General features: G+C 43.1%; 1 long non-coding RNA gene across 2 annotated transcripts; it reads left to right on the forward strand.

The window, feature by feature from the left end:
- Positions 1-8: 8 nt before the first annotated feature.
- On the forward strand, positions 9-7698 carry LOC135979800 (uncharacterized). 2 transcript variants are annotated; one of them, XR_010597050.1, is made up of 4 exons: positions 9-146; positions 3086-3166; positions 4368-4561; positions 7413-7698. It is a non-coding gene; the product is annotated as an uncharacterized LOC135979800 (long non-coding RNA). The 2 variants fall into 2 exon arrangements; XR_010597049.1 differs by lacking the exon at positions 9-146 and having other exon boundaries at positions 2849-3166.
- The last annotated feature ends 1010 nt before the right edge of the window (positions 7699-8708 follow it).

The following is an 8708-nucleotide window of genomic DNA, read 5'->3' on the forward strand; positions in this document are numbered from 1 at the left end:
ATAATGCTTATACAGAAGAATGAAGTTTCCTATTAGCAACTACAAACAATTTTTTATTTTATAGTTGGACAATCAGAAGTCTTCAATTCAACTGAAGAAGCAAAATGGATTTGCTTGCAGTAAAATGAAGACGTGGATGAAATCCTGTAAGCAGCTAGAGAAGGGAAAAAAAAGTTGCAGAAACAAATTGCTGAACATGGTGCTCCATTAAAGGAGCAAAAGCCAAGTATGGGGTAGTTTTAAGAAGGAAATGCTCTACTAGAATGTTATTATAAGGCCGCAAATCATTCATGGAATTCACGGTTTCTGTGACCTCTGTGAATTTTGCAGTGCTGGTGCAGCTGATCCCAGGACCACCCCATCAGCTGGGGAAGCCCAGGAGCCAGCCGCACTGGCCGTTGCTCCGGCAGCACTAGGCATGGTCCCTGGTGCTGCCCTGGAGCAGGAGTCTGGGACTAGTGGCAGCAGGATCCTGGGCATCCCCCCCAGCAACAGCGTCACCCTGTTCTCTCTCCCCCACTCTCCAGCAGTCTTCAGGATTGTCCCCCCTCCCAGTAGGTAAGATTTAGTCACAAATATTTTTAGTAAAAGTCATGAACAGGTCATGGGGCCGTGACTTTTTGTTAATTGCCCGTGACCTGTCCATGACTTTTACTAAAAATACCCGAGACTAAAACATAGGCTTAATCATGATCCTGTTTCTAACCTTAATGCATTTATTTATACAATATGTTTTCAAAACATGCATTATTACGTTTGATTCAGATGAGGCGCCAGATCCTCAGCTGGTATAAATCATTATAGTTTCTGAAGCTCTGCCATTCACACCAGCTGAGAATTTGGCCCAAGATCTGTCTCCTCAAATTTCAGAGTCTCCTTCTATGTTATGAATATAGATTTCCAATGCCTATGTTTTGAAATCAAAACTGACCTTAGGATGAAGGGGAGGCTTTTTTTTAAAGAACATTAGAGTGGTGTGTATAACTTCTTACAATGCTTTGTTTGAGACATGAGAGTGTAAAATGTTGGAGTGTGTCTGTTCTTTCCGTTGCTGGCCATCACAACAAAGAAAATTCACATTCTGGGTATAGATGGCTGATAGTTCAGCATCCACCATGGAGAAATTGACATCTTTTAGAGTTTATACATATGTCCTTCCAAACAGCTTTTGGTGTCCTTCTGGCTTGTAGACAGGGAGAGAGGAGCAACTCTTAAAGTGTTATGATTCAGACAAGTATCAGAGGGGTAGCCGTGTTAGTCTGAATCTATAAAAAGCAACAGAGGGTCCTGTGGCACCTTTAAGACTAACAGAAGTATTGGGAGCATAAGCTTTCGTGGGTAAGAACCTCACTTCTTCAGATGCAAGTAAGGGAAATTTCCAGAGGCAGGTATAAATCAGTATGGAGATAACGAGGTTAGTTCAATCAGGGAGGGTGAGGTGCTATGCTAGCAGTTGAGGTGTGAACACCAAGGGAGGAGAAACTGTTTCTGTAGTTGGATAGCCATTCACAGTCTTTGTTTAATCCTGATCTGATGGTGTCAAATTTGCAAATGAACTGGAGCTCAGCAGTTTCTCTTTGGAGTCTGGTCCTGAAGTTTTTTTGCTGTAAGATGGCTACCTTTACACCTGCGATTGTGTGGCCAGGGAGGTTGAAGTGATCATCAGTGATCTACAACCCATCCTGGACAATGATCCCTCACTTTCACAGACCTTGGGAGGCAGGCCAGTCCTCGCCCACAGACAACCAGCCAACCTTAAGCATATTCTCACCAGCAACCACGCACCGCACAATAACAACTCTAACTCAGGAACCAAGCCATGCAACAAACCTCGATGCCAACTCTGCCCACATATCTACACCAGCAACACCATCACAGGACCTAACCAGATCAGCTATATCTTCACCGGCTCATTCACCTGCACGTCCACCAATGTTATATATGCCATCATGTGCCAGCAGTGCCCCTCTGCTATGTACATTGGCCAAACTGGACAGTCACTACGCAAGAGGATAAATGGACACAAATCAGCTATCAGGAATGGCAATATACAAAAACCTGTAGGAGAACACTTCAACCTCCCTGGCCACACAATAGAAGATGTAAAGGTAGCCATCTTACAGCAAAAAAAACTTCAGGACCAGACTCCAAAGAGAAACTGCTGAGCTCCAGTTCATTTGCAAATTTGACACCATCAGATCAGGATTAAACAAAGACTGTGAATGGCTATCCGACTACAGAAGCAGTTTCTCCTCCCTTGGTGTTCACACCTCAACTGCTAGCAGAGCACCTCACCCTGCCTGATTGAACTAACCTGGTTATCTCCATACTGATTTATACCTGTCTCTGGAAATTTCCATTACTTGCATCTGAAGAAACATGCTTCAGACAGTTCCTCCATTTTCTAACTATCATCAGCCTGATACTAGTTGCAGCTTTCTGGGACCAGGAAGTGCTGGAGTTTATTAACTTTAACAAATGTTTTTTAAGACACATACATTGGGGTTTTATTGATCACAAGCTTCAGTCATTTCAAGAGTTGTCAGGGGCTAAGTATAGAGCTAATAGGACAACAGTTTAAAGTGGTCACCACAGTGTGTAAAATATACTACAACTTGTCTGCCATTAGCTAGGGTAAGTTAGGCTAGCAAATATTCATGAGTGTCCAATAAGCAGAATCACTAGCGGTATAAAAAGAGATCCATATTTCTGAGACGAGCTATATTCAATTATATACCCAAAAATTGTTAAATTAATGGTAAGGTGGTAATGTTAAGCACTTAAAAGTTAGGAAATGCCAGAATTAATGTTGCCCATGCATTGTGTGTCCAGGGTCAGATTCCAACGAATCGGGGTACCTGGCACCCTGACAGTAAATATGGTATCAACAGAGATCTCTTCTGTAAAGTAACCTTTACATGATGTCTGGTTTGTTTTATTTGGTATAGTTTACTGTGGTTGCACAAGCACACATCTTATGTACTTAATTAAGAAATGAATGATGGAGATCATTGCATTCTAAACTCATCTTTCCAGAGTCTCCTTAAAGTTATTTGTACAGGTAATGACTCTTTCCTTTGGTCAGGTGCTGATGAGGTTGCCATCTCCCTACATGAGAATGAGCCAGAGTATGAGCTAGACGGACTCCCAGAGGTGGTGAAAAAAGGTAATTGTTACTTCTTTAGAGGAGAAGAGACCACATTGGTGGGGAGTGTGTGCGCGCACGCTTATCTAGAGAATCGTCTTGTCATATGTGTGACTTGGAAGCATTGTAAAAACTTGGACATCATCGGCCAGATTCAGCCCTCGTATAGGTTGCATAAGTCCATTTAACTCAACTGCTTGTCAGAGCTGAGTTTAGCCGCATGTGCTTTAAAAAAAAGCCCTAGTATACAATTGAGGCTATAGGGGGCTAGTATATTTTGTTGTAGATGTATGTAATTTCTAGTGACTTTGGTTTTTGGTCTGTGTGATGTCTTCCCATCTGTACAGTTTTGTAGTATTTGATGACAAAAGCCAAACAGCCAAAAATTCTGAAATCCAGAATCCTAATATCAGGTTGTAGTTTTGAAAATCAGTCTAGATACATGTTGTTGACTTTGGGACTCCTCCAAAAACTTTGCAAAAGACCTCTGGCAAAAAGAGAGGGATTCTAGGCCCAGCCATTCCCAGTATAAACCACCTTTTTCTTCTGGTTGAGAGGAAGGGGGGAAATTTTTGCTGAAACATTTTTAACTGAATGTTTTTTCATTGAAATGTGCTGCATTGTCAAAGCCGAAATGTTTCACGGAGATGTATTGATTCAGACAAAGTTTTTGCTGGGAAGGTTTCTGAGGTGCAAAGTGGACTCTTGCAAGGAGGAAGGCCCCCAAATTGAAAACCTGATGTTTTTGATTCAATTTCATTTTGTGAAAGCATTTGAAAGGCTTATGGTTTCATTCCAATCTAGAATAAAAACAAATTTTGACACCTCGAAAGGTGTCGCAAAACCGAATTGTCGCCCTCCGGCCAGCTCCACCTAGAACAGTAGAAGAGACATCATTTTCAGATGGAAATGATTTTCCAGTTAATGGTGTTCCTTTAAAGGGAAAAGAGAACATTTTCTTGGGGAAAACGCTTTTGGCCATTTTAGTAGAGCTGCTGTTGCACAGATCCACACCCTTGCCTGAGTTCACCTATAAAATTCTAGGAACGCAAGATAGTCCTAATAATTCCCCCATTATATTTTATTCAGTGAGTAAATGCCATTTTACTGTCTTAAATTATTACCGGTTGTCATCTCCATCTTGAAATGAGCAAGATCAGATTGATTAGAACAATAAAGTAATTTAAGCAACCTTGGTTAATAGAAGCTGTTTATTTTTTAGGGTTTCCTGCTATTCCTATTGTGAAAACCGACCCTTACATTTTGTGCAGAACAACTTTTAACCTAAGGACCAGTCCCCGTCTTGCTGCCCAAAGCCAAAAATTGTCACCAGGTTCCCAACTTTTACAAAAAGGCAGGTCAGATAATCTTGGGGAGATCTGTAAACCGACAGCTGGTGGCAGCAAATCACAAAAGGTAACTGATCTTAAAAATGTATCTGAATGTGCAGGGCATGGGCAATCCACATCATGTATTTATCTCTCCAAGTGAGTTTGAAGATATGCCGTGTTATTCACACCTCCTTTCTATCTGCCATGAATATAGTGAAGGCAAGGTCATCAATGTAAATACAATCAATAAAGCGTGGCATATAACAAAGATCTGGGCATAATGGTAAACTTAAAATTGTTGGTATGATCAAATCTGTGATCTCATGCCAAGTGCTCATTAACTTGGTAAATAGAAATGAGGTAAATCTTCCCACTTTAATGCTCATCACAAATATTTGATTATTTCTTGAAAGACCTGGCTGCCTAGAGCAGGGGGTGCGTGTGTGCGTGCATAGATGGATTACACACAAAAGCACTCAAAAGTTCGGATATGCTGGAATGAAGGCTCCTTGTCCCAATCTCTCTGTTCAGCCAGCCCCAGGTCTCTTCTCCTCCTCCTCTTAGCTCTGTGTCTTCTCTGAGTGTCTCCTACACATTCCTTTCCCCGTACCCCCGCCTTCTCTCATAGTCTTCTAGTCTTAGCCTCGCCTACTGGCTCCCTGTCCTTGGCCCCCTCCCCTCACCCCCGTTCCAGTCCCAATCTTGGCATACTCCTTGTCCCAGTCTGCCCTCCCACCCCCACCCCCCCATTTGCCTTTTGTCCCCTCTGCATTTGAGTCCAGTATCTTCCTCCACCACTGTGCATGTGCACCAGCTTGGAGGGGTCATTGGGAGTACAGGAAAGAAAGGTTCCTGTCTCAGTTCTGGTGCTTGGCCCAAAGCAGCTGGGAAGAACCGTTGCAGGGAAACTCTGGCGTTGACCCCTTTAGGCCTGGGTTGGAGCATATCAGTTGCTCTGTGAGGATGGCTCAGTGCTGTGTTTTCATATCCAGGAGCTGTGGGGAAATGGCACATGTGCAGTCACTCTGTGGGGAATAGCTCATGCGCAGTTTGGTTAGCACTAAGAGCTGTGCGAGATCCAAGTATATGCAGCGAGGATGAAATCTGCAGAGATTTTAGCTGCTAAAAATCTAAGAATTCTCTCTACTGAGCGTCTGTGAACTGTGATTTTTTTTTCAAAGGCTTCTAATTTGGCCAAATTTGGGCAAGTTTTCCTGGGGATGGCAAAAAGCACATTCTCTGACACAAAGGCCACTCCCTGCCAAATGACAAGTCCCTGCTCCAACACATGGAGCTTTTCAAAGAAAAGTTGCACGAATATTTTAATATGAGAAAAATGTAGATTTCCCTAGCCTTGCTCTTGGGAATAGCTTAACCATTTTGGCTGAAATTCTGCCTCTGTCCCCCATCCCCGAAGAAAAAGAGCATGAGGCAGACATACAGCATGGAAAATTTCAGCCCAAGCAATTAAAGTTTGTAAAGTTATAAGCAGCAGAAAACAGGGTCTTGTAATGGGAGGAGACAGGTAACCTTAATAATAAATGATCCTACTAGCTTTGCCAGTAATATATGTTGGTAACAATTTTGTTTTTGCTGTTGCATTGCTGTGAACAACACACAAAATCATTCTTTAAGTAACAATCTCTACAAAAACAATCATGCTTCAACAAATTGTTTAAAGAGATATTCTGTTCCCAGAGTTTTCATTTTTTAGGGCCAGACCCTGAAGTCGTTTCTCAGTCCTTATGCAAACTTGATCTGATTGTTTTTCCTTTGCTTTTAATTATTGAGGACACTGGAATGAAAATTGATCTCATTCTTTAGAAGTTCTGGTACTGAACTTTGTCTTAATGCTTGTATTGTGATAGCCTCAACCAGACACTGGTAACTGCATGTCCACAATCGGAGACTTTGCCCGTTGCTAGAAAAACACCGTTAGAGTGAAGGAACAATTAGAGAGGTGGCACACTATCTCCACAACTCTTAGGTCTAAAAAGGAATGCTTCCACAGTCTCTGCTTTCAGTGGTAAAAATCATTTATTTTTAGACTTAGCCTTATATTTCTCAAGCTACTATTACAATTACGGAACTGTAAGGACTGTCTTCCCTTTTTCCACTTGACATCAACATTTTAACAGCTTTTATTTTGATAAGTATCGGCGCTAGAAGGATAAGCCCTGATGCTCATCTCTCACACAGGACCCACATCAGTGTAAGTGGGATGAGAATTGAGACCAATTACCTACACTATCAGAAGCTGTGGCATTTGGGATTTCAATTGTCGTGAAGCACACATTTATAACTACTTAAGTTTTAACTAATTGATGCTAAAATCATGTCAGCATTTGGTGGGAAGTGCAGGGGAGACAAGGATGATTGTAATAGCAGTGGGGACTGGAATTTGAGATAACCCCAAAGGTATAAATATTGTGAAATTTTTCAACAGTTTTACAAAGCTAGTGTTGAACAGCAGAACATCTGGACAAGATATCCTCTGCAGGCCAGTGTAAATGCTTCAGGACAAAGCAACTTTTTCAAGTGCTATTATATTTACAGAATAAACTATAGGACATTTACAAATTCATTATGAAATATCAGTAATTAAACTTAAATTACATATCTCAAAATACAGTTCTGCAGATTAGTGATTGAGCAAGAATAGACTAGACAAGGAATTACTGTGTACTACTCCTTAGCTTTGCCTATACCTTGTTATATTATGTGACTTGCGATTTGTAAAACTTGAACGTGGTGAGGAGTAGGTAGTTGCTGTAAAGCATTCTGCACAGCACTGTTGTATTTTCAAAGTGATCAATATAAACACTGAAGACTCTTACATTTAGCGGGTGTCTGCTAATTCATGGTATTTGGTTGCTTGGAATGCGTCTCTCACTTTCTGCTGGTACTTAACAAGACTATTTTTTGTTGTGTTGCAGGTAGATGATACTCAACAGTGCCAAGCAGAAACAGCTATTGAACCCATGGAATCTAGTTCAAGATCTCTTTGCATAAATGAGCAACCCACAAAAACTGTTGCTCAGACCTCTAGGGAGAATATTAACACTCACAAAGGCAGAGGTTCCTTGAGCACACAAACATCACCTGAGCAAAATGAAGAAGGCCAAAACTGTATAATACTGTAAACCTGAGTAGTATAAGGGCCCTACCGTCAATAAAACCCTAACCCTGCCTCTTGACCCCTTTACCCTGCCCCTTAACCCCTTAAACCGCACCCACCTGTCACAGGAAGTCCCGCCCCAGGGGGTGTTAGTTTCGGGGTCAAGACGTCCACATGACCGGCAGCAAGGTGTGTCAGGTGACCCTCCGCCTACGAACTCCTCCTCGGTATTGGTTTTACCCCGATAGGACCACCCTGAGAGGAGATTTGACCAGTCAGGGTGAGTCCTAGGGCGGGGTGACCTGTCCGGATGTGGGTCGTGTGACCCCTCTAAGAACTCCTCCCAACACCCTCTGCCAGTCAGAGTGCAGCACCATTACCCCATATGTCCCAGCTCCGGGCAGAGGAGGCCATCTCTTCCCAAGGACACATGTTTTAGAAATTGTGGAAAGGCTGCTGAGAGGAAACGTGGACTCCTTTACCACCCCTGTGAGAACTTCAGACTTTGTTTTAGCCCCGAGCACCTTTGGACTTGTGTGGAGAAAGCGCTACATCGGTGACAGTCCCGAGGAGGACCCTTTGACTCAACCGTTGATGGATACGTTGGAATCCGACCCCGAAACCCTTGTGAGGCACCCCGATGAGTGTGACGGCCTCTCATTGTTCAACCCCCTAGAGGTGGAAGGCGATCATAGCTTAGGGGAGTCACCAGCTGACAAGCTGAACAGAAAAGACGTCGCTCAGGTAAATGAATGATTAAGAAGCGACGGTCGAGGATGGGGTATAATGGGGCAAGGAACCAGGGATTGCGTAAATTAACAAGCAGCAGTGGGGTGCTTACACTGTTTCTTTTCTGAAAATCTCTCAACAGCTCGAGGATGCTGTGACGGTACCTCCCATAAGGCTTTAATTTGTTAATTTACGCAATCCCTGGTTCCTAGCCCCATTACACTCCATCCTCGACCCAGGGCCGGCTCCATGCACCAGCCGACCAAGCACGTGCTTGGGGCGGCACATTACAGCGAGGCGGCGCTAGGATTTTTATTTATTTATTTATTTTGGTTCGGCGGAGGGGCGCTCGGGGGGCTTGGCATGGCGCTCGGAGGGGGAGCAG

This window comes from Chrysemys picta, unplaced genomic scaffold, assembly GCF_011386835.1.
Source record: "Chrysemys picta bellii isolate R12L10 unplaced genomic scaffold, ASM1138683v2 scaf1231, whole genome shotgun sequence".
Lineage (NCBI taxonomy): Eukaryota > Metazoa > Chordata > Testudines > Emydidae > Chrysemys > Chrysemys picta.